The sequence below is a fragment of the Acromyrmex echinatior genome, chromosome 10, assembly GCF_024713525.1.
Source record: "Acromyrmex echinatior isolate Ae372 chromosome 10, ASM2471352v2, whole genome shotgun sequence".
NCBI classification, from domain to species: domain Eukaryota; kingdom Metazoa; phylum Arthropoda; class Insecta; order Hymenoptera; family Formicidae; genus Acromyrmex; species Acromyrmex echinatior.
Window position 1 is genome coordinate 7,759,731 of NC_141861.1, and position 26,408 is coordinate 7,786,138.

General features: G+C 34.0%; 2 protein-coding genes across 18 annotated transcripts in view; one reads left to right on the forward strand and one right to left on the reverse strand.

Annotated features, from left to right (window-relative positions):
• Positions 1–26,408, forward strand: part of Lar (tyrosine-protein phosphatase Lar) — a 468,166-nt gene that overhangs the window by 379,371 nt on the left and 62,387 nt on the right. The gene's annotated exons all lie outside the window — the stretch shown is intronic.
• LOC147908252 (uncharacterized) overlaps positions 1–26,408 on the reverse strand; it is a 326,417-nt gene that overhangs the window by 249,256 nt on the left and 50,753 nt on the right. The gene's annotated exons all lie outside the window — the stretch shown is intronic.

Below are 26,408 nucleotides of genomic sequence, written 5' to 3' on the forward strand. Positions count from 1 at the left end.
TTCTTGTCTGGTTGTATCTGTAAATCCTTTTCTTTTAAGAAAATGCATTTACAAAGTACTAGTAACGCATCAATATATTTATTCTTTCTCTGAACAGTATGCGTCTATAATACCTTGTGTTATTTACATCTGGCAAACATCGATTTATAATGGATCCGTCAGGCGCAAAGATGCAGCAGTGCAAATGCATTTCTTTTTTCAGTGATATAACAATACGAATAAACTATTACCTAAGCACATCTTAAAGTAACAAAAGTAACACTACAGAAGTGAAATTTTATACAAGAAACGCGCTTCTTCTGTTTCATTTTTCGAGAAAGCTTCCGACATTCTATTCTCATGCTTCGAGAGTAGGACTATTGGTCTTTAAGCGAAGTTTCACATATAAGGGTGGACAGAAAATTTTAGGTCGACTTCTCGCTGGAATTTCGGTTTCCCTAATATCGACTCCATCCCCTTCTTCAGTCGTCCCATTGGCCAACCTCGAATACATATCATCCTTTTCCACCCCAGCAGCACAGTGGTTTCCCTTTATATTTGCTCATCGAGAGATCTCTCTCGCCTTTCCTTCGAATGAGAGAGAAAAGAAAAAGAGAGAAGGTTCGGCCACTCGTATTCTCTTTTTACTCCTACTGTTCTCCTTTTACCTCCCAAGACGAGCCATTCACCGATCGATCGGCGTCCCCCTTCCGTGTGGTACAAAAACACGAGCGAATAATATCGCAAACGGCCAATACTTGAGTTCTCTTTCGCAAGAGAAGGCTATGGGAGGAGGAAAAGGCGACCTTTGAAGCAAATTTGTGAGCAAGTCTGCCGACGGAAATCCGAAGCAGTTTCGTTCGAGTATACGGAAATCTACAGTTTCTTGCGTCGACGCTTCCTCACTACTCATCCGGTCGCCGGTTCTCGAGGAGCTGATGGATGGATAAAACGCGAGACGCTTCTTTGAATGGAATCTTGATGCGGGACTTTCGCTACGTCAAAAAGATTCGTTCGAAGTAATGGCGCGTGCCTTAAGATTCAACCTATGCTTCGCAAGGAACGACTGTAGCGATATTTCTTGTACAACGTGCACAAGTTTTCTCTTACTACTTTTGTGAGCGAATTGACAGCGAGCTTTTAACGTTCTTTCGACTCGACTTAACATTCTTTCTTATTCTTAGTCATATATCTGAGATAAATTTAAAATTTAGATGTATTATAGATGTATTATTCCAACATCTAACTTTAATCATAATTGGCACTTCTTTTATACTTACAAAGAAAGGCTCCGTACGTTCCGATTTCAGTAAAATGATGGGTTTGTAGAGAGGATAAAAATATTCGATACATATTTTTTTAACAGCAATCGAACATGTTTAATAAGGAATGATATTAGTCCTCGAAAATCAACCAAATTTTCGTTTTTTGGCTCTAACTTCTGAACAAAGCTATGATAGTGTAATTTCCAGGGCTGATTTCATCCCTTAAATATGTTTGGTTGCTGATAAAAAAATACGTATCAAATATTTTTATTTCCTGTACTAACCCAAGTTTCGTTAAAATTGAAGAGGTACACCTGAAAGCCTTTCCTTGTCAGTTGATGTATTTTTTCTTGTTTTGTTAGATTATGCTGTAATATCGTAAATGGAATATATACATTTTTCTACTTTAATTTCGAGGAAAAGCGCGAATAAATATAATGTACAAAAAATACACACAGAGGAGATGTCTTTAAAAAAAAAATCTTATTTTTAAAAAGTAAACATTAATCGGCAATTTATAACAAAGAATAAACTGAACTATATATTTCTTAAAATTAGTTTACCTAAAAAGGTGTAATAATAATTAAAATATATTATCTTAAAAATTATATTGTTTGAACATACAAAAAATATTTATACAGTCGAGAAATTTAGCTTTTAATTTCAGGAAAATTACGCAAAACTCTTTTGTTTATATTAAGATAGAATGAATAAAAATTACTAATGTTTATTTTCTACAAAATAAGACATTTTTATAAAAATTTATTTATACACGAATACTTTTTGCATTTACTACATTTCATGATTAGATTTTAGTCACAAGTTTTCGTCTAGTTAATGGAAAAACGAGGATGATTACATTTACACGAATATTTCGCTAGCCGATTTGTGGGATTTCCTGGGCGCATAACTGTATACATGTCGCTTATAGACTTAGTAGAGTATTGATATATTACTAAGAGATAAAGCACCTACTCGGTGTAGCGTCTTCGCGATACGATAAGCCGCACCTCCGAGACCTCGTGCTGCTATTGTTATCTGGCCCGTTGGTCGGATCAAGATCTGCGGTAGGATCATCGGTACTATCTCGACTACAGAATAATATCCTGTGGGTCTCCCGGAATGTAGCCCTTCCGGAGAAGAGTCGAGGGTCGGGGCAAGAGTTTAGCGGACAATAACGGTGATTAACGATCGGTGTACATTCCGGGACTGTGTCGGAGGAATACTCCCAAGTACGATCACCGTCGATGACTGAATCGATTCTCTAGTTCTGTATTACGTTGTGACTACGTCCACAACTCTCGTCCACAGTTCGCATCCATCTAAACTGCATCAGGCGATCCGCCGTACACCTTCTCTATCTAACCCTAACCCATACGCGTTGTGTGTATACATGCACCTTTTGTATACGTACGTACGTATTCACGCACATGCATACCCGTGCGAAAACGCCTACGTGCATCGTCACGTATGCAGGTATGCACGTATGCACGCCTGTAGCGTGTACGTGCCGCTACGTCGAACTACGTGTCGGTGCTTCTCGTGCGCTCGCGTTCATACGAGCACGCCGACGGCAGCGGCTGGTTAGGTGGTACGAGGTCTTGGATCGATCGACCATTCGTATGGTAATGTAAGCAACTACCGGACCGAACTGCTTGCCGGAGCCGAAGACCCTGTCGGCCAACCAGTGTCGGCATGATGTCGAAGAGGAAAGGGAGGCACTCTCGGATCTCCCGCGCGCTCTCGTTCAGGGAGCAAGCGAGATGAAGGATGAGAGAGAGAGAGAGAAGGGGAGGAAGAAAGAGAGAGAAAGAGCGAGTGAGAGAGATATCATCATGCTTCGACAATATCCACGCCTCGTCCGCTGCCGCTGACAGGGATGCCGACGTGGAGTCAGGAAACCGAACGATATGATCTATAGCGTTAGCGGCCCGGCGTTAGCGATGATTTAAGCGCATAATGGATAAATCGGATGAGGCGAGTGCGTGAGTACCTCTGCTCGCGTAAACGTGTTGTGTCCGAAGCCGAAACAGACGGCTATCAGTTAATCAGCGCTTCCTGTTACGGTTTACGACGATTTGATGGATCGCCATTGCCGGGATGCGCGAGAGAGTTTGCGACCTTGATTCGCCTAGCAGAAACGTTGATAATACGTAATTCAGGGACAGTTGAGAGGAAATCGCAGGAGAATTCGTTGTCAATGAACGAGGGATAATCCTTCCTAATTGACGAATTAGCCATGCTCTGGAGAATTTATGCATGAATTCGTTGGTATCCTCGAAGAAGGATATTTGTAGCTTATAAAACTTGACGATATTAGACATTCATATAATTGCTAATGAGATGGCTATGGAAACTAATTTTACAATAATGAATAATCATTCGATATATATGACCTAAATGACAATAGAAGTTATCAATGCTATATTTATGTACACATTAATATACATTCACGTGGTTGAAAATATACGTAATTAGGTTAATTGTTATGAGGCTATAACGATACTGATATTCGACGAGAACGTTTTAATCATAAGTGTCGAATATGTTTGATAACACCACAAATTCAAATGTATAAAAAGACTTCAATTTTACGTGTAATTTAATTTTTCGTTTAAAAATGATAGTATATGTGTTTAAATGTGTAAATTTATTTTTATATGCAGTACATTGTTAAATTTATAATGTCAAATTGCATCCAATTTGAGTAATTTTTAATCATTTTTATAGATATTGCCACTGCCTCTACCCAATATGTCGTTAATTTAATTGAAATAACAGGATTAAACAATTTAATAAAAAAAAATGTATTAAATTTTATTCACACACACACAAATTTAGTTTATTATTTACTAAGTGCATTTACTTTACTAAGTGGACGATGTTTATGTTGAAACTAACCACAGAAATGAAGTGATTTACATTTACATTTTGATAGATGAAAATTAAAAATAACAAAATTTAACTCAAGAGATTACTGTTGCTTCTTTGATATCTAACAGTGTATAAATATTTTTGAATAAAATCACAGACATATATTGAAGTCTCTTTTTACATACCTACTTGGATTTGAATAAATTCAAAACAGGGAGATCAGAAAAGTGATGGGCTTTCTAGTTTTGATGTGATCGAAATCTGCTACAGTGGGGACGTTTTGACACGGAAAAAAAATGTTGTTAGCTGTAGCTAATTCTGATTAGCTGAAATTGCATTAGCTACTATAGCTATGAAATTTGCTAACATACAAAGGATTTACTGCTGTACCTAATGTAAGGATGTGATAGCAAAGTGTCTGTTACAAATCAATTTAGCAACACATTTATGAAATTAAGTTGTCATAGTTATCAGATATGTCCATATAAAAGAAAATTGTCTCTACCACAGCTAAATATTGCTGAAACTGTACTTGCTATTAAATTGTCTGCTACACAGAAAACATTTGCTGCAATCAATAGATCCACATAATAGCAAAATGCTTGTCTGTTACAATGATAATATTTAGGCCTCACAGCTAATGGAAATTAAATCTCGTAGATAACCTCGTTATCCATATGTTACGACTGGAATTTAGCTCACGTAAATGTTTGCTACTGCAACTAATATTTTTTTCCATGGAGTATCACAACGCGAGATTCGCGTTTACAAGACGACGAGTTAAAGCTAGTTAGAAATGGCTACAGTATTCGGGGAAATAGTCCAAGCGTGTGCGTTATGGCTCGGCGATAGGGAAGACAACGCGAGTTGCCCGGATGACGGCACACATTGGCTAGTTTGGCCGGGCAATATCTTCGGCAGAGTAGCCATTCGGTGGAAAGGAGACGATTGGATGCCAGGCGACCGTGAGAACCGACGAGCACCCGAACGAAGTTATCGCGGCAAAGTGCACGGTAACTGCGTTACCGTTCACAAAGCGTTCTCCTCCCGCGTAACTACACTCCATCCCACTCTCCATGCTTTTGGAGACACAACCCACTTATCGAGATACAGTGACGGGACGATAGTCGTGGATGGGAATTGTTCTCGCGGCCACCGGAAAGTGCGGTCGGCGATTGATTGGACGGTCGACGATCCCGCGACGCTTTCTTCACTTTGAATGGCGGTCGCATGCACGGAAAACATTTGCAAACTCTGGCTGCAAATAATGATTTCCTAACCACCGCACAAAGAGAAGCCTGCGTTGATAGAAATGAAACGCAAATAAGGAAGGAAGATGACGTTCCTCCGGCGAACCCGAGATAAGAATCTCGATTCGACGTGCCACGGAATTCTAAATGTTTGGAATTCATTAAGACGTTTATGATTCCGGGAGTACGCAGACTTTCTCTGGCGATGATTTTAACGTTAACGACGCCGAGGATCTGCTTCTTCTTCGCGGATGTAACGAATTGCTGTTATTTTCGGTAAGATATACGCCACGAACATCCGACGACGAATGGGTCAAGATTACGAAATTTCGTAATTAAACGCAGCACGAGGATAGGTGGATGAAGTCTCCAGGAAAACGGACGTTATTTCTCCGCTAAGTACCTGAAACTTTGTCGCTTAAGAACTTTCGACTGTTATCAAGATCAGCCGCGGTTACTGGTTTGCACATACCTCCGGTGAGAGCTGTCACTCTTAATTACTGCTCAAAAAATTTATACGCGGGAATAGTCTTAAACCGGGCTGAGATTATGGAGATTGGCAATATCTGGTTTTCTGTATTTTCCATGACGATACTTTCTATTAATAACAGTTTTCATCACTCTTCGATGGAGAAATTTAATTTCCGTTTGTCAATCAATAAGAATTAAAAAGATAATAATAATAACACTGACAATAATTAAAAGAAAATTAATCAAGAAATATATTGGAAATATATTGTAGAGTATATTTTTATAACAAGATGATATTCTTATAGAAACATGCATATATTTTTACGTAAAAAAATTTGTTTAGCTTTAAAAAATTGGGACATAAATATTTATGCACCGTAAAATTTTTTATTACTTCCAGCAATGATTACTTTCATACTAATAGCTACTAGTAGCTAGGATGAAAAGGACAGTTGAAATATCTAAATGAAATATCTAAAAATTTAACTAAATTTAAATCTAAACATAATTTTGTTGGACCATCAAAATAATTACGTAGGGCACTCGTAATTGTTAGAATGTCAACATTTTTTTTTGCAGTGTTATCAGCATGCTTAAGCATCCTAAATAATTATTTTGCTGGTCCAATAATATTATTTTTAGATGTGTTTGTTAAATTTTTAAGTACTTCAGCACAATCGTTCTTTTTGTGTATGAAACCTGACACACAAGCGAAAAGCACAATATACGAACAGAGAATAACAGATTTCAATCTGTCAGAAACTGTATGTTTGGTATTCTCTGTGTCTATTGCTTGTATTTTTCAATTGTGTATTGCTTTACTACAGTAATCTAGTTTTCAATACGCGACAAAATCTTGTTAATTTATTATAATATTAATTTATTTTACATTGGATGAAATTTTATCTAGTTATTATAATATTCCATCTAATAGCTTGGATCTGAAAATCACGCCAAGATAGACGGGCGGAAAACGTAGCATGAGCAAGTACTGATTTTCACGACGCATGAAACCGAGATATTTCCTATCCTTCGCTGGATATTATCACCTCTCCGAGACCATCGCGCTCCGGATGTGCTCCGTGCCTTTGCGGCAAGTCGTTGAGGCGTGCGCGTCATTCCTCAGCGAAGCGAAGAGCCGGTGACGTCGACAGACTTGCGCGAGCAATCTCTACCAATCTCGGGTACGAAATCTGATTACGCGCCACTTCGTCCGCTTGTAAACTGGATACGTAAAATTAATTATCAAGAGGAGACGGGAGACAGCGGAGAAGTAAGTAGAAGGAAGGAATACAGAGACGACGACGACGACGACGACGATGACGACGACGACGACGACGACGACGACGATGATGACGGCGAGGATGGTGGTGAAACTGAGATAGCAAGGGATGGGCGCACCCCCCTCGCGATGTGAATCGTTCCTAGGAATGAGGGGTACCTTGAAGCACTGAGATCGGTAGAAGGGATAGAAATTATACCGAATAGGGGTGCTGGATGGCTGGCTGGTCGTAATGTCTTACTACGTCGGCGCGGTGCGCGGTAAGTCTCGGATCCCGGCGACGCTTTTAGACTAATGACGCAAACACGCAGAACAGGCAGAACGTGGCCCGCAAAATTGCCGATTCGTGGCGGAGCAGTCAGCCGCGACTATTTCCCGGATGCTCGGCGAATTTACGTCGTTTCAGCCGCACGTTTTCCCATCCACGAGGAGTTATCGCCGAGAATGTTATTGCGAACCGCGAACAAAACTAAACAGCTCGTTTAAGAAATTATTTTTAATTTCTTAAACGAGGACGATATTCGTTCATCTCAACTTTTTTTCAAAATCATGATTTATAATAGCATTCGTAGTTTTAAAATCGACAATGTAATTTCACATTAAAAAGACTACGTGTATGTGTATTTTTTAAACTGAATGATAGTTTTATTACAGTTCTCGTATATTTCTCTTTGGCCTAATTTCTCTTATAAAAGCAACATGCGTCCACTCGTGTTGTAACAGTAGAATTGCCAATAATTCGTGTGTAAATACAATTTGAATCGGACATAGTGAATTTGATATGGATCGTGCTTTTCATTAAAAGAAGGTATTTACTGGAATCACCACGGTATGCCAATGGAAACTCACACCGCGTACACATCGTGCTTATGTTTACCGCGTAAATGAACATCTCGAATTCAATTTGGAGTAAGCAATTTTAATAAGCATCCTTCATTTTCGTTATAACCTTCATTTCTTTTGCACCTATAACTTTTTTAATCTTTGTAGTGAATAATTTGATTTATTTAACATCAAGGTAAACTATATTCACATTATATTAGTATAGAAAAATATTAATAGGGTATTATATCTTCCGTCCATTTTCTATCGAGTATATCGGTCGATAAGCTTTCATCTTTCTTCAAGTTAAATTGATTTAATTAAATTAATTGTTTATATTATTTTTGTGCACTAATTTCAAATATGTTTGCTAAATTTATGAGAAGAATTTTTAATAACATACATTTAAAAGTAACATATATTTATAAATTAATAGTTTTTTATAATTCATTAGTCGATCAAATTTCATTTTTCTTATATTAAATTGATCTGATATGATATTTCATAGGTCCTATAATATTTTTTGCACTGATTTTAAATTTGTCATATTTATAAGGAGAGCAGAATTTTTTAGTAACATGCATTTCAAAAATCCTTCTGATTATCTTTTCTGTTTAGAGGTAAATAAAAGCTATAGAATTATTGAATTTAACATGATTTTATACGCATTACAAAAGATTTTAAACAAAAATAAAGGAAGAAAAAATGAGTAATTAAAAGCCTTAATACGCGGTAATTGGCGATTATCTATTAAACATTACCTATTAAACATATTTTAATCGTATATCTACATAACTATAAGCCGTGTCAACACAGAATGTTATGTTTGGCGAACGTTATGGTCTTACAAGAAATTTAGTCTGATTTTATCCATTTTATCAATCTTAATTTAAATTATTTTATATTATTGTGCAATTATGAGGTGCAGTAGCTCGCACTTAAACAGCTAACTGACGGTTACACACTCCAGATTTGATAATCTGTGAGACTTCCTTGCTGCACTCGATTTCTTGGATGTATGAATATCGGATTGTTATCAAGAATTATGCGAGACTGCTGAGGATGACTCAAATTGAGCCGAAACGTTCGATTTTTATAGTTATATAAGATATACGATTGAAATATACGATTGAAATATATGTTAGATAATCGCATCAATTACCGCATATTAAGCATATTCTTAATTGCCCTTCTTCTTCTTTATTTATTATTTGTTTAATATCTCAAGAGTCCAACGCTAATTATCCGCTTTTTTTTAAATAAATGATATTAAGATTAAAACAAAACCGCTTATATGAATAAATCAACTAAGTAAGAGAATTACATCAATAATGGTAAAATGTTGGAATAATACATCTGTATGTATTTTTATGTAAATTTATTTCAAATATATGACTACGCACTGATTATTTTCGGACTTAACACAATCAAATTGAAATAATAATAATCCCTACAAATTAAGTTGAATTGTCGATTTGATTCTACTAATATTAAAATCTGTAAAGAACGAAAAACATTACTCGAATTATGGACAGAAAAATAAATCATTTTAATAAAAAAAAAACTCTATATAACGAGAGAGTTGTTGTTAGCAAAACGTATAAGTTTTTTAAAAAAGATGTATCTATCGATTACAAAAAACTGAAATCTATAGAAAAAATTTTAACCTCATTTTTAGAATTAGCATAAAAAAGACATAAAAATTAACCAAAATTATCCATTCAATAAAATCGTCATTGTTATCGAAGTAATAATAATGATATTAAAATGAAGCAATAATAGTTGTTATTATGGATATCACTGTACTGCGTTATTTGTTGCTCGATCATTTTTATTTGAGACGCGACCGATAAAAATGCGAGTTTGATTTATCAAACGAATTACTTTTCGGTTGTCCTAGTACTAATCCACAAACGTTCATTCAGCGTTTAAAAAGTTCAACCTTAAAACACGACGTTATCTGTTACGCTGGGTAGTAAACACCGTTTATAGACGGTCGCTATTGGAGCCAATATAATACCCGGGGTCGTGTCTCCCATCCTTCTTCTCTCTCTCTCTCTCTCTCTCTCTCTCTCTCTCTCTCTCTCTCTCTCTCTCTCTCTCCCCCTCTCCTCCTCTCCCTCTCCCTCCAGGGCGCGCAATCTAAAATTCGTTCGTGGCACAATTTCAACATCGAACCGCGATCGATATTAAAGTCCATTAAACTGGTAACCCGCGCACTAACGGTTTCCAACCACTGCCTCGCGTCTGACCCGCGTAGGGCTGTTCCACTGCACCGCCACTCGGCCGAAGGTATTAAGTAGTAATCTCTAGGCACGATCGGCCCGCGGATTGGAAAGTGGAAAAAATCGTGCTGAATAGGCCGGACGGGACATTTGCATCGTTCAAGCTGCAACGACAATGCGACCTGTGAGAAAACGTTAAACAATTGATATTTTTTTCTATTTTTTTAAAAATTCATATGACAATTATTCAATCTCGGTACCAATTAACGACGAAGTAAAACAATTCCAATACGGTATTCGAGGAAACGTCGCATTAACGATCACCAAACATTTGATTAAACGATTCGAGTGTGAAAAGGACGAAGGAGAATTGAAAAAAAGAAAGAAAAAGACAGGAAGATAGAAAAGTAAAAGGTTCTACCCGTGATAATTCCGCCTGCGGCGTGTTGCGATAGATTTTTACGAGGTCGAGAGTTATAACTCGTTTGTGGGCGACTCTTTGAATCCATTATACCCCCGGCGGCCGTAATAAATTTGGAAATTCTGTTAAATCCGCTTCGTGCGCTAACGTTTTCCAATCTCGACGTCTGACCGCGGAGAGAGAGAGAGAGAGAGAGAGAGAGAGAGAGAGAGAGAGAGAGAGAGAGAGAGAGAGAGAGAGAGAGAGAGAGCGAACAGCAGCGGGCTGTTTTACGGAACTGTCGGCCAAGCGGCGGCATTAAGTGGTAATCTCCAGGTATGAGCGGGGCGGCGAAAGGGACTGCAAAAAGCGAATTAAAAGAGCATGGTCGGCGGCGCCCGCGCGACCGCCACCATCGCCGCCGGTTCCGCCAATCACTTTAAAAGGATCGGCCATTTCGCACGCTGCCGTGGCGTAACGATCGTTACGCCTGTTAAAGCAATATCGAGAGAGGCCGATTCGCTTTTACCTTTCGCCGGACATCGGCCGTGTTCGCTCAGACGATCGCGATGAATAATTGGGAACTTTTCCGTCGGTCGAGCCGGGGCTCTTATTAATCGGCTTTCCAATATAAAGAGAAACGCGGAACTAGGCGATGTTTTCCGAAAAAGGAGGGCGAGAGTGTGGAAGAGAAGGGTGGAGGAGAAAAAAAAGGGAATCCAATTACAACGCCGGTATAATTATAAATTCCCAACTCGTACCGCGGAATTATTCGTTCGAGGGACACGGTTGGCAGAGGGAACGAACGGAAAAGAAAAAAAGAGGAAGAAAACGGCAGTTTCGTTGAAAAATTAACCACTCACTCCTTTCCCTCATATCGCTGTTGTTATCGTTCTTATCGAAAGAACAAATAATTCGACCAACTACAATCTGCGTCCATCGTCGAAGGCTAGCATCGTTCTTTTTACGATTCTCCGACCACTTTTTCTTCCACTTTTTTTTCCCACTTTTTTCTTCGCTTCTCGACGTCCACTATCACCGTTTTTGCGATCCTCACTAAAGCTCCCAAAAAATATGTCAGTTCAAGCAAAACCCGATACGGTCGAGGGAGAGATACTCCCGAATTCCAAAACGCGAGAACGATGAAAAATAGGAGAGAAGAGTCTTATAGGTGGATTCTCGAAAATCAGAGAGGACGAAAAAAGAATAGGAAAGGGTGACGAGATCTATACAGAAGGACGGATATTCGCGCGTTAGAATGTACAAATAAGCAGTTATTTTCCCCTCGTAACTGACAAAATGTAACACCATTACAAACACATGACTAGATGCTCGTTTACTCCCTTTTATAGTAGCTCGGTTATCTTCCCTTATACCTATTCGTCACGATCAGTTGCCCGCGAGCTAACAGCTTATACATCCGTCGTTTCTCTTTTTCTTCCTCATTTTTCTCTTTTTTTTCCTCCCCTCGCGCTTTTCTTTATTCTTTCTTCCCAGAGAACGAATTTCCACCCTCAAGTTCCTTTACCGGCTCGTTAAGGATACGCGTCTTCACGAAATAGTCGAAATTGTATCGAATCGTGAGATAGCAGAATTGCCAACCGGGAATACGAATCCCTGAACGACAGACAGGCACCACACGTTTGTGTTCCTCCAACCCTTTGTCGCATCATTGAGTTATAACGGATGACTTTATCTGTTTTTCGGCGAATTCCCTCGGACATTGGCACGGATTGAATTTCGTCGAAAAAGAAGAAAACGATACGATAAGGGAATTTTATTGTCGATAGAGAAAGACAACAATCGTGTCATCTAAAATTATTACAGTTTTTTAAATAATTTTATTTTACATTCGGTTATATTATAAAAAATATATTATAACAAATAATTCTACTTTATCGAGATTTATATTATAGAAAGTTACTTTGAAAAAGTAATTATTTAGAATTACAGATTTTTTTCTTGAAAAGTAACTAGTGATTGTTACCGATTCTGGAAAGTAATACGTTAAAGTTCTAATTATTTAAAAAGAGTTTACTGTTCGAGTTACTTTTTGCTACTTTCAAACAATTTTTTTTTAAACATTGATACTTTAAATACAAGAATTTTATTTCTAATAGTACTAAATTATTTTAAACATTATAAGATTTTTAAGTACAATCGTATGTGTGAATACATCAAATACCATAAAGAAAGTCATGATCGATCAAAGTTAGATGTTTCAAATAATACAATACATTATATATTCTTTTATTAAATAAATTTATTTTAGATCTAATTGTGCGTCAATAACTTCCGAATTTTCAACACAATCGTTTTGAAATGCTAATAATTCCCCCTAAATTAGATTAGAATAATTGTGTTGAAAATCCGAAAGTAAGCGACGCACAATCAGATCTGGAATAAATTGATTTAATACAAGAATATATAATGTATTATTCGAAATCTAACTTAGACCGATCATGACTTTCTTTAGTATTTGATAAACTATTTTACTTATACTGAATAATTTGATTTGTGCTACATTTAATATAAATTAATAGCTTTATATTACTTGGAAGAGTAAAATTATAAGATTAATATTAAGACGCATTTACATACTGAAAGGATTCTAACTTAATTCTTAATATAGAGATTTACAGATTGTGATTATCAGAAACAAATACATTCCAATTACAAGAAATAATCATTGATTGTTCACTGATCAGTTCATTCTGGTCAACCCGTTGACAAATAAATTTGATATAAAGTAAATATTAAATTAGTGACTAGTTACCAGATAAATGTAACTAAGTTAAGTTACAGTTACTGACAAAAAGTAACTCTGACTGCAACTTCGTTACGAGTTACTTTCCAACTCTGGGCAATCTTTTACACTTTTATTCGCGTATATCGATATTTATCAATACCAACAAACCTTGTTGTGGGAGTTTATAATCGTGTGAGTCATATCAATGCCATTTTTATAACCGTAATTTTCTGCGAAAGAATGTTGCGATCACTTAATGCATCGCAACGGCGTCGAGTACACGTGACGCTTCTTGAAAGCGTCTCGTGTACTCTCTGATATGACCGGACAAGGGAGCCCACTTCTCTTTCCTTATACATTGGACGTGGTATAAACCGCGTGAGAAAGCAACAGCAACGCGATTTTCATGAATAATAAAAAGGGCGAGGTGCCGGAGAGCTCAGGTTCCCTACGCTGATCCACCTATCGCTTTCCGGAGAGAAAGCGCAATGTTTTTTCATTCTCTTGAAAAATATGCTGGCCTCGGGCTTTCGTCTTCCCGCTTGTCGTTCGAACATTCTCGTTCTTGCTTTTTCGTAAGCAGAAGCGATTTTTCCGCTATTCAATTTTCTCCACGAAAGGTTATGGTCCACTTCAGACTACATAATAATATGAGAGATGGAGACTATACATGCAATCCAATTTTAATTTTTGATTACAGCAATGAGTCATTTGGGTCTGAAGTGAAAATTTTTAATAGTTATACAATCAATGTCATTGTATCCAATTTGAGTTATTTTTAATCATTTTTGTAAGTCGCCATTGTTTCTACTCAATATGTCGTTAATTTAACTAAAACAATGGAGTTAAACAATTTTACTCAAGAAAATGTATTAAATTTGACCCAAAATTATTTATCGAGTCAATATGACGTTGTTTGCTTGGACGGTGTTTACTCGAAACTATCCACAAAGAAGGATCGATTTACATTTTGACACACATGGAAGTTAAATAACAAACTGTTGTTTAACTCAAGCGATTGGGTTACCATTGCTTTGATATTTAATAATGTAAGGTTCTAAATTATAAGTAAAATAAAAGTCGAATTTTCCTTTATAAATCACCGTAAGGTAGAGGTTTACTTGCATTTTATATTTCAAACAAAACATTTTAGAACTTAGGTGAAGTTTTTATGTAGCTGCAGTTGAGGATTACATAAATGAGTTCCAAATCTCGACACGATATACACGTTTGTTAGAGAAAGCTCAATGATTAATGTAAAATCTTTTTTCGCATGTCAGAAATTAAGCTGATCAAGCTTATATCGATTCTTATTTTTAAGAGTGTAAACTTGAAAAGTGTACATCTATGGATCGTTTCATCCTCCCTCCGCTGCTTGCGCGAGTATAATCTCTCATTTTTCTTATGAAAAATGATTCATATACACGGAATTGCTCTGACGGAGGAGATCGTCAATAAACGAACCTCAGCAAAAGCCAAGGATATTTACTTCCTTCCTCTGCTGAACCTGGACTCGCTAATAGTTTTCCGATTGATCGCGCCGGACCGAAAATGAAGGGGGTCATTAAAGAGCTTCCGAACTATTTTCCCAAGCTCGCAGCTTCTGCACCGCATCCGTTGCAAGTTCTATCGAAAACCTAGAGCCGCAAGATCACTTTATGACCGATTGCGCGAAGCTGCCAACGAGCTTTATTAAGGCTATATTAATTTATCGACTTAATGAACAGCATTCGATAAAATCGACTTCTTAATTCGAAATTATTTATTTCAGCATGATACGCGTCTTTCATTATTTTCATGTTTTCTTGGCTTTTATATCGATCGATAATTTTATCGATCTGAGCGATTTTTGTCATTGTTTTTAACCTTTCGTCAGCACTATAAGACTTTTATTAAATACACAATCAATTTTTTTATCGTAAAATTTGATAGATAAATTTAAATCTGTAAAAAATAAGTAAAATACGATCCAACTTCTATGATAGAAAAAACTTATTGTTAAAGATACGATATAGAATTTTTTCAAATTTTTTATACAATCTGAAATAATAAAAAAATTTGCACTAAAGTTCAAAGATTCAAATTGCGGACGAAGGTTAAAAATTTCATATTGCCGACAAAGGATTAATAAACTTGTTATATAAACTTAATAAAAACTTTACATTACTAAATATACTACAAGTTTCATTGAAGCAAAAGTCGAAATATTATTTCTATTCCGAGCTTTCTTTTGAAATTCCTATCTTAATAAGAGTATTAATAGCGACTATAGTTTTGTATTCGATCTCTCGTCTTTTATGTTTTATCACTCTGTCTTTAGATTTGTTTGCATTACTATTGAATTCCCCTCTCTATCCCCTATCCCCTCTCATATGCTGACGCATCTCAGACATTAACTGGTGTTCTCCGATATATTCCCCCTTCCTCTTTCCTTCACGCCAGTTTTCTATCGTGCCCAGGCTTCGAGCAAGCTTTTGTTGAGCTTTTGATGGAGAGATTCCGCGCTTTGCCATGCTTGTCTGAAGCTTCCTTTTTGTCCTTTTTTTCCCTCTTGCTCGGGGCTCTGATAGCAACGTCTTGGTACCAATTTCTCAGGATCGAAAGGTTCCCACGAGCTACTCAGCAGATTTCGCAGAAAAAATATCTAGGAATGATTTCGATAATAGCGCCAAAGTGGAGATATATGGAGACGATTTGAGGATATTATCGGCGTTTCTGAGATTTCCTCTTTCGCATTATTCGGCAACGTTTCACTCCCCTTCCTTTATTGATACACGTATCAACTCGACAGACTCGAATCACGGCTATCTGTTATCCATTTCCAATATCTATCGCGAGACTTGTATAGCGAAATGTAAACCACAAATACATAAGTAACTGATAAAAATCATCTGTTATATAAATTTTATTAATGCAAACACTTACAATTTATATTTAAATACCGTAACTGTAATATTATTAAGAATATATATTATTTATTGGATTATTTATTGGACTATTTTTTAAAATAAAATACTTCTTAAAAAATTTAACTTTGAAATTTATAAAATTTACACATATTTTACACATAGGTACATGGGTATATACACTGAGAGAAGAATGTACTAAATTTTAATAACTATTTATTTGAATAGTTTAGCTGAATATTTATTAAATGTAAATATATTTATATGTATATTTATTTGATACAAGAATCATTAATTTGATTTAAATATTGTTTTTTGTTTAGTAAATAATTATTTACTGTTAGTAAATGTTAAATTAGTAAATGTTAAACTATTCAAATATTTATCAAATTTTAATATATTTTCTCCGTGTGCTATATTCATGTTTTATTAATAAAAAATCACGGTAAATTAAATTCATTATTAACGAAGCGAAGCGTACAAAAATATGTCGACTTTTCTCTTCCATTCAATACAACATTAAATGAAAGCAAGATTTTTTTAGGCATAACTGAAGAATAATGATCATCTTTACGTCATTTTTTCATGATGGAGGGATTGAAACGTTATGTTTTTTACTCAACTTTGTAAAAGTGGAAGCGTTTGATTTTCTACACATATTTGTGACTTCTTTTTTTATAAATTTGCGATCTTTCTATCGTACGATTGATAGCAGAGTATACGCGAAAGCCATATTATTCTGTATTACGATCTCTATTCATTGAAGAATAGAGACGATTTGTTCGCCGATGGTGTTTTCATAACAATATAACGAAGCTCTCTGCTTCTATCTCGCTCTATTTCAATACTTCTGACGATTGGACGATAGATTTTTTCCTAACGAAAAGCTATGAATATCGAGGAAAAAGCAACTTGCTTTACGTTGAAAATATGAAATTAAAAGTTTGTTTTTTCAAGATAAAAATATGAGAGTTATTATTAAAACAGTTAAAAAATTTAAAACATTCTTTTTTTAACGCTTCGTGTTAACAATGGATTCAATTTGTCATGATTTTTTATTGATGAAAAATGAAAAGATAAACAGACATGTGCATGCACATAAGATACATATAAATAGAAATTGTGGTGCGGTTTAACAATATATGTAAAGTTTTATAGATTTTAAAGTGACATTTAAAAAAAAATATTTTTTATTCTAAAAATAATTCATTAAAAAAACACCGGAGAAGAGGGCAGAAAGTGATTTAGTTATCCGAATTTTATAATGTGAAGCAAAGAGTGAATTCACAAGTTTTTCTAAAATTTATTTTGACTATCAATTACAGTAACTTTTACGAATTCAAATATATATATTTTTTTTCTTGTTCATCTCTTCACGCGGGCCTGGACATTGTGAGAGAAGAAAAAGCCGCAAACGAGGCCCAACAAGGGATATACGAGAAAATGCGTCGAGAGTGAGAAATAAAACCATTCGCGTAAACAGCGCGCCGGGTCATGAATTACTTAAGAATATGGGTTCACCGTTGCATCCGCGAATTTACAACCACGGCCTCTCACCAGGTGAAGGCAGCCGAGTGGCCGCACGACGTTGCCTGCGTTTGTGTGCTCGCCGGTTGCATTGTTTTAATAAAGCCGGTAAACATATTTTATTTCTTGTAACGCTGTTTATGTCTCGTAAAAAGGTTAAGCTGCTCACGGGTCTCGGACCCGGGTAAAGAATTGTCCTTAAATCGAGGGGAAAACACGCGCGGAAAATACTGCACGATGCAACATTAACGATGTCTCGGAAAAAGTTTGCACGATTTCATAAACTGCCAAGTATCTCCGTTACAGCTGCAAAAGTGTGTCGATAAATGTAGAGAAAATTTTTTTTTCCATTTTGTTTCATGTAATTTAATGTATTATCGTGAATTTTTTTAATAAGGTAAGGAAAGAAAAAACGAAAAATGAAGTATTATCTAAATACATATTATTGTACAATAATTTACGATCTCTTTAATATCGTATCTTTAATTAATTAATTTTATTAACATTATTTTATTCTATTTGTTTTTTTATACTCGCACGTATAAATATCCTGATATTTCTTTTTATTACTTTTATGATTTATACTTGATTATCACTTTGACTATATTCTCGCGATAAATATTAGAAATAATTACAAAATTATTAACTAACTATTGAGGATAACAATACAATAATATAATCAACGCAGGAATGCTTCATGTATCACCGGCTGTTAACAACTGACTGCACTATCAACTGTTATGTCGAGTCCGACAAAAGCTACCTGGCATCTGGTTGCCTCTTGGGGCCTGAAAAGCTATGATCCGTAAATTTCATTAACACCTACCATCCGAGATAACGTTGTTCATAATTCTATGATCAAATCTGTGTTAAATGCACCGCGTCGCGTCGTCGTATCACACAAATATTTTCAAAGCATTGCGAGAAATTCTTGATGAAATTATCGAAAACATTCGTAATTTACACTATGTCTTATACACATCCGATAGTCGATACATTCTGTAGATCCCATCCGTTTAATTCATTTTTGTAGCTTAACATGTTATTAACTCTCGCGGCAGCTTATAACGGACTTTGCCGTTGATTTTTACCTGAATTCTATGAAATCACGGTGATAATTTAATTCCGTGCAATCGTGAGAAAACACAATGCTCGTAAAAAACGTGATTGAATGTCGATGATATAGTATAAAACTCTCTTTTCGTTACGATTTGTAGATGTATAATAAAAGAGCAAAAAAATATCGTTCATATCTCGTTGAATCTATTCCATATTTCAGAAGTAAGAATAAATATAACTCTCTGTTTGTACATTTTTTTCGTCGCACGATAAAATTTCGAATCTTTTTTTGGGGGAGGAGGGGGAGGAAAAATTTACGTTAAAGAATTTACAGGGATATTTGTCGAAATTTGCGCTGATCGTTAATCGTGGTCACTAATTCCGTGGTGTTTACTATTCCGTTCTGACCGACTGACCGTCAGTGACTCTCCATTTTCATGATGCGGCCATAACGCGGTCTGTGAGCGACATACGCCGTTCCCGTGGATTTAAGTAATCGGTATATACCCGGGATACGGGAAATTCGACTCTCCGCAACTGATGCCGCGGCATAGTATACGCTACGTCGACCTTTCGGCCCGTTCGAAGCTTAATTCACCGCGAAATACCGGACGTCCATTAGCTGGCGAGTCTGCTTTAACCGAGTCCGCCAAAACTCCACTCACGCGCGCCAGTGTTTCACGCACACGCGTGCCCATCATGCAGCATGTATATGCCTTTCAGTGGATATGTATACGCTCGTGCACGTTTATCACGCCAACCTACAAATTCGCGGCATTGACTAACGATCCCAAACGTTTTCTATAAAACGCGTCGCTACGAATTAATTCCTAATTGGAATAAATAAAAAATAAAGTCGTGGAAAATTGTTTATATGTTAATTTACTCTTATTTAATACTTATTAAATATTAATTTGAGTTAAACTCAAACGTTTATTAGCAGGTTTTTTCGAGAGTAAAAACAAAATTTTACATAATTTTACATTATTGATATCAAATAATTTTAATATTGATATTAAATAGTTTTAATATTGCATAATTAATATTATATTATGTCATGATGATTAAATGGTTTTTAATAGATCAATAAAATAATTAATATTTATAATGAAATATAGTACTTTTTACTTCATTCCTCACTGTATTTAGTTTTATAAAGATTAATTCAATTTTTTATATTATACTTTTTACCGGATCTTTTACCCGTGTAAAATAATTTAAAATAAATTTTTAATACAAATGTGTCATATAATATTCTATATTACTTTTCTCATTTTCACGAATTATGTGTTTCTGTTTCTCTATCTATCTGTATGTTCTTATTCATGATTACATCCAAACTATCCATGTTTATATTTAGTAGATCGACGTCAATCACAATTGCGAATATAACCAATTTATAACGAACTCTACATAGTGACTAATCCATCTGAATCATTGATTCGCGATTTTACGAAATTAATTTGCTATTTTAATTTGCAAATTATTAGAATCTTTAATTCGCGACTTCATTATTAATGGTTTAATCAAATAGATAGGCTACAAAAGATTGTGAAAATTATGAAATTTTTTTGATTTAATAGTATATGGAACTATCCCTTAAAATATGTTGGAGTATTTGGTGGAATGATTAACAGAAAAAAATTCTCGAAAAAATAAACAATAAACATCAATTGATTAATCGTCTTTAAAAAATATTTAATGCATTTAATTATTTTTTTAAAGATGACAAATCCATAAAATAAATATTTTGTTTCATGCATCACAAATAAATTATCAGTAAAAAGTGATCGATATAAATTTTCCGTTATTAAAGACCACTCAATTATACTATATGTTACAAATAGTAATTTATTTTTTAATTCACATAAATTTATGTAAGAACTGTATAATCATCTTTTTCTAATTTTCATCATTCAGAAGATATGAAAATTTTTTCTCATGAAGAAAATTAAGTGAGCTTTATATAAAAATGTCAATATTTCACTTGTCATAATCTTATTTCATATTTCTTCTCATGTCCCTTATTTTTCATTACTTTATTCAGCAATGTAATACTTAAAAGTTCAAAATGTATTCAATGCTTTAAATTAACATGTCATATCTTCATGAGATTTTTAATTGAGTTTCTTTTAAATGTTAATGTATAAAACGCAGTTGGCAAAAAGCTTAATATCTTTACAGACATTAATACAATTTTTTTTTTTAATATTTTTTTGTCATTGCTTATTGCTTTTCTCCGAATAAAGATTAGCAGAAAAATAATTTTTTTAATTATACGTTATGAGTTCAAGCAGCTTATAAATCTTGTAATTGTTATTCCGATTAACCATAAGATATCGAAAGGTATAGAATACAAGATAATATAATAATATATATAAATGATCATAGAATGATTATTAATGTATTGATAATAGTAAGCTATTAGTAATATTGATAATAATAAACTTTATTTATGAGCTATTTATGTGTTTGCATTCGTATATATACAATAGATCGAAAAAGTTAAATATGTGTAGCATTAAATATTTTCGCTAATCTCTTTCTGGTTGCATTAATTGGAATTCTGATTGAAAATGGACAAATTAGAATTTCTTTGATTAAATCTATTATAACTCTAATTGAGATAACCAGAATTCTGATGAAATGATCAGAATTTCCTAGTTTATTCATTTTCAATCAGAAAGTCCCACTATAATATATTCATTTTAAAAGTAATGGATCTATGAATCTACGATATTTTTCCTCGAAAAATGTTGTATTTATTTTTTAGTTTGAAAATTTATATTCTTTTTTAAGCATAAAAATATTATTACAGTAAGAGTTAGAAATAATAAATTCAGATCTCAATTTATAAAAATAAATAGTACGAAATATTTTATTGCTACATTTTTTATTACTGTAAATTTTTACTTTTTATGTAATAATCGTCAAGGAAAAAGGGTAATTTTTAAGCCTATTCCTGATTTAATATTTTATATGTACTTAATATAATCTTCATAAATTCATTATCTCAAGATTAAAATGAAAAATAATTTAAGATTCATCGATATGTTGCAAACACGATTTGTAATTCACATACGTTGATAAAAAAGAAATATATAAAAAATGTAATATGTAAAGTAATTAAAATTAATAATTAAAATAAGTAGAATTTTTAAAAATAATTATTTCTCACGTCAAATTTTTTTACTTTTCTTTCAGTTACATATTTAATAAAAGAATTGTATAATATTCACGAATCCTTTTTATTTTTATAAAATTTAATATCTATATAAAATGAAAATCATCCATATAATGAATTATATTGGGTCATCTAAAAAGTATCCGCGGTACTTTGTCACTAGATATATGACCATCAACACACATCTAGTGACAAAAAACCGCGGATACTTTTTAGATGACCCAATATATATATATACATATATAAAATAATAGATGAACAATTTCTCTTTCACCTCATTTGTCGTCTGATGTCTCCTAGATCTTTTTTTTCTCGTAGATTTTTTTATTCCACTCACAATACTCATTTTCAATACTATTTAATTATAATTGCACACGAACTAATCATCATAATACATATAATAACCATGCTTTTCACAGTATGACGTACAATGCGCACGTTATTATGTAGCGAATAACATTAGAATAACACGAAGGGATTACATCAAATTTCGATTTGCTCGTGACTGGCAATATTTCATAAATTAGGAATATTACAGTTCGACTGACGAGTCTCAAACCGACGAAAGTTTACAAATTACCATGTACGAATGTTGAATTAACACACGATTGATAAATATTTAAATATTAGTTTAATTATGATTGTATATAATAAAGTTTATTAATTTCTCAACATAAAATTACATATAAATCCATATATGGAAGATATACATACACTTTACATGTATGCCCTGATTAACACTTACATAAATTTATCTGTTAAGGCATTAATGCTCCCGTGTACTTATTAATAAACGCATGCCGATGCGACACTGAAATATCCACTTCAATAAAAAGTTATTACCTCCGTATATTAATAAATCTTTAATCTTTAATCGTGGAAAATAATTATTCGCATTAAATCTTTAATTATTTGTGTAAATCACATTTGATATTTTCCGATATTTGTCGCGTTCGCGTCTTAGAAAATAACGCGACAATACACAGAGTAGCTCATGCCACTACTTGTTCATTCGGCGCACGAATGATATCGCGATGATCTTGTGTACGCACTTCTGTAACGGCGTGCTGTACCTCGAAAAAATAAACACCAAGGTTGCGCACTAGTCGAGTGTTGTCGGGTCAGAGTAATAACTTTATAAAAATACATACCGAAAATTCTGTCTCTTACATTTTCCGTAAACGGACTATCAAGTCTAACGTTTATATAAAAAAATAAAATTTACCTTTGGTTTGATCAAAATATAGATATATATTTAAATTAATTCGTTACTGATAATTTCTTTATTAATCAAATTTTTATTTGATTAATGTGCGTAAATTGTGTAAATTGCGATAAATGTGTGTTAATTTGTGCGATTTTAAGAAAATTTAAGTAAAAGATGTTATAATTTATTTTCGTACGTTATTACTTTATTTATTAAAATCGCAATTTTCCTGCCGAAACGTAAAAAGAAGTCAAAAAAATTAATAATATTTATTGTAATAATTGTGACCTAATTGATAGCTAAGCTAATATATGTGCCATGTGTGATTAATGTATGTATGTGATGTGTGCCGAACTAATGTATGTAATGTAAATATTGTAGATAGACTAATGTATGTTTTAATAAGATACAATGAATAGACTAATGCATGTTTGATGTTCAGAAACTTTAATCTGCATCCTTTATTCTCGCTAATAATGGGGCTTACCAAGGTAATATGTACATGGAGCATAAATCTATATCTATGAGTTTTACAACAAAATTATGATATATTAGCTTGTTAAACTATTCCTTTTACATTTAAACTATAAAATGCTGTTTGTGCTCTTCTGATTTTAATTTTTTAATTCAAACAAAGTGACTAAAAATAAAATACTACTTATGAATTAAACTGATACACTATTAAATTTCATTATTCATGTATTATATTTAAATGCACGGTAATTTCTTTGAATTTCAGTTGATTTATCAAGATATTTTGTACTCTAAAATTAAAAGTTCAGTACATGCCTTGATATTTTCTTTAAAGAAAAATTATCAGATAATTTCATAATTTTTTAAATACTACGTAGGACGTTATCTTTGTTCTTAATTAAAAATTACGTGATTATTGAGCGTACAATGTTGCTCGTTTAAATTTCAATGCAACGAGTCAGAGAGGCTCATTGTTGTCAGTGAAAATTGAACAATAATACGAAAAGCAACGTCGGTGGTTGCCGCATCTTCCCAGCTTGACGATCAAATGGCCGGTAACAAAGTTTGCTCTGCAGAAACAACACAAAGGCCTATTGAACTCCACGGGGCATGGGACATTAGAGACAGTAGAACGTTTCCTCCTTGCAATTAGTCGGCTAATTGCTCGCCGTTGTGATACGGTAAGCGCATTACAACGGGGCCGCGCATCGGATGACTCTGGCGATGCATCTTCGATCTACCGGCTGTCGTCTGTCGGTGGTGCATTCAGAGGTCCGTGCATCTCGACCTGAATACACGGGCGCCAAGTAATACAGGGAACAGTCCGTGTTGCGTTCCCTAATTACCGTATCGTAGTCAAGCGAAGTCAACCGGTGATGAAATTATCGGCCGTAAGCGTACTCCTTGTCGTCGAAATTGTTTAATTATTGCCCGTTCAAAACGTTTTCATTAAAATTATGAGCTGATTTATCTTAGCTTTCGAAAAAATACTTCATTTTGCAATTGTCTCTGTGTATTTTAGTAATTACCATTTTAATCCTGAAATAGTTACCTTCTCGAAGTGGTTGTATATTCCAGCAAGAGAATGTAAATTATTGTAAAACAAATATTGCTTTCTTTTTTTTTAGACATATTGTCTTTTTTTTAGTAATTATTCTTTACAAATCTTTAAATAAGCAATTTCAAAATCCGCAATAAAAAAGTATTATATTGTACAACAAAAAAAGTTTTATTTTTTTAAATAACGTGCTTATTCCGTTTAATGTTCGTTTTTACTTACTTTTTTCAGAAAATTGCGCATAAATCTGTGTATATCCATAATGTTTTCAAATACCAATAAATTAGCAAACGATCAATAATACACTGTTAACAGTGATTTTAATTGGAACGTAAAAACACCCTAGGTAATCGTTCACGTAAAAAATGAGATAATTACTCCCGGGTTGAATTTATATCACACTTTTACCTTTTCTGAACTATAAAATGCTTTTCTGGGACGTTATTGCTATTTTTGCACGAATTATAAATAGTTACAATATTATTGAGAGAAAAAATATTTGGATAAAAGAAACTTTATTTAACATAAGAAAATTATTTATTCGATGAATTCTAATAGCTTATTTTTTCAATATTTTTTCTCCTAGTGTATTCATTCTGATATTTGTTCGAAAAAAACATTCTTTTTTTAATCAACTTACAGATATTAAAAACAAGATTCTGAAACTATTAATTAATTATGCAACGAGAGAGAGAGAGAGAGAGAGAGAGAGAGAGAGAGAGAGATTTAAAATTAATCAGTCAACAGTTTATTATTAAGGTTATTAAAATAAAGAGAGCGCAGTTGAATCAAAGATTATTCTGTTTACAAGAATAGCATGTTTATTTCTTGCAAGTTTGGTTGCTTTTCCAAAGCCATCGTACTTGAAAATTTTATCGTAATCACCTGACTACGTAGGATGAATAAGAAAAATCCCGGAGGTATTAAAAAATAAACGCATCCACCGTTTTCGATACCTATTTAGAAGCCGACCGTTGGGAAATCATACAACGAAAGTTTCCGCACCTCACTTTTTCCGTGAAATTATGGAATATCGGTGTACGAGGTTTTGCACTTTAACTACTAGTGTATAAGCAACGCGCCGCTGCTCCATTTATTTTACCATCGATAACGTCGATTCGCCACCATTTGCCACTTTTACATCGGAACTGTATTATTGTGACAGGTTTTGCTGCCTTTCCGATAGTTATGACAAGTGGCTTAATACACGAAATTTGATACGGCAATTTTAAGTGAGTCGCGGCAATAGCTGTCCACAATTAAATGAGTGATGTCATTCATCTTTCTTTCCCACAATTCTACCTCTATTTTCAGAATTGTATCTTGTACGACACGATACTAGAATGGAATTAATCAATATGAACTTTAAACAAGTATTCCGATTTGATGGAAATTATTCTATTTTTTCTTTTTCGTTAGATTTATATATTTACATGTTTATCTTATTAGGCCCAAATAAAGAGGATTATAAATTATAAACTAAAATTCCTGTGAATTTTTGTTTAATTAAAATTTACAAATAAGTGGAAGTAAACAGAGAACAATGATCTAGTTTTTTTTCCGACAATGCGAGATGTATTTTAAAGTAAACAAAAAAATTAAATGAACAAAAATTTAAAAAAAATTCTTCTTTTAGCACTTGTTTTGTTTATTCTGGTAGTAGAACAAAATTATTAA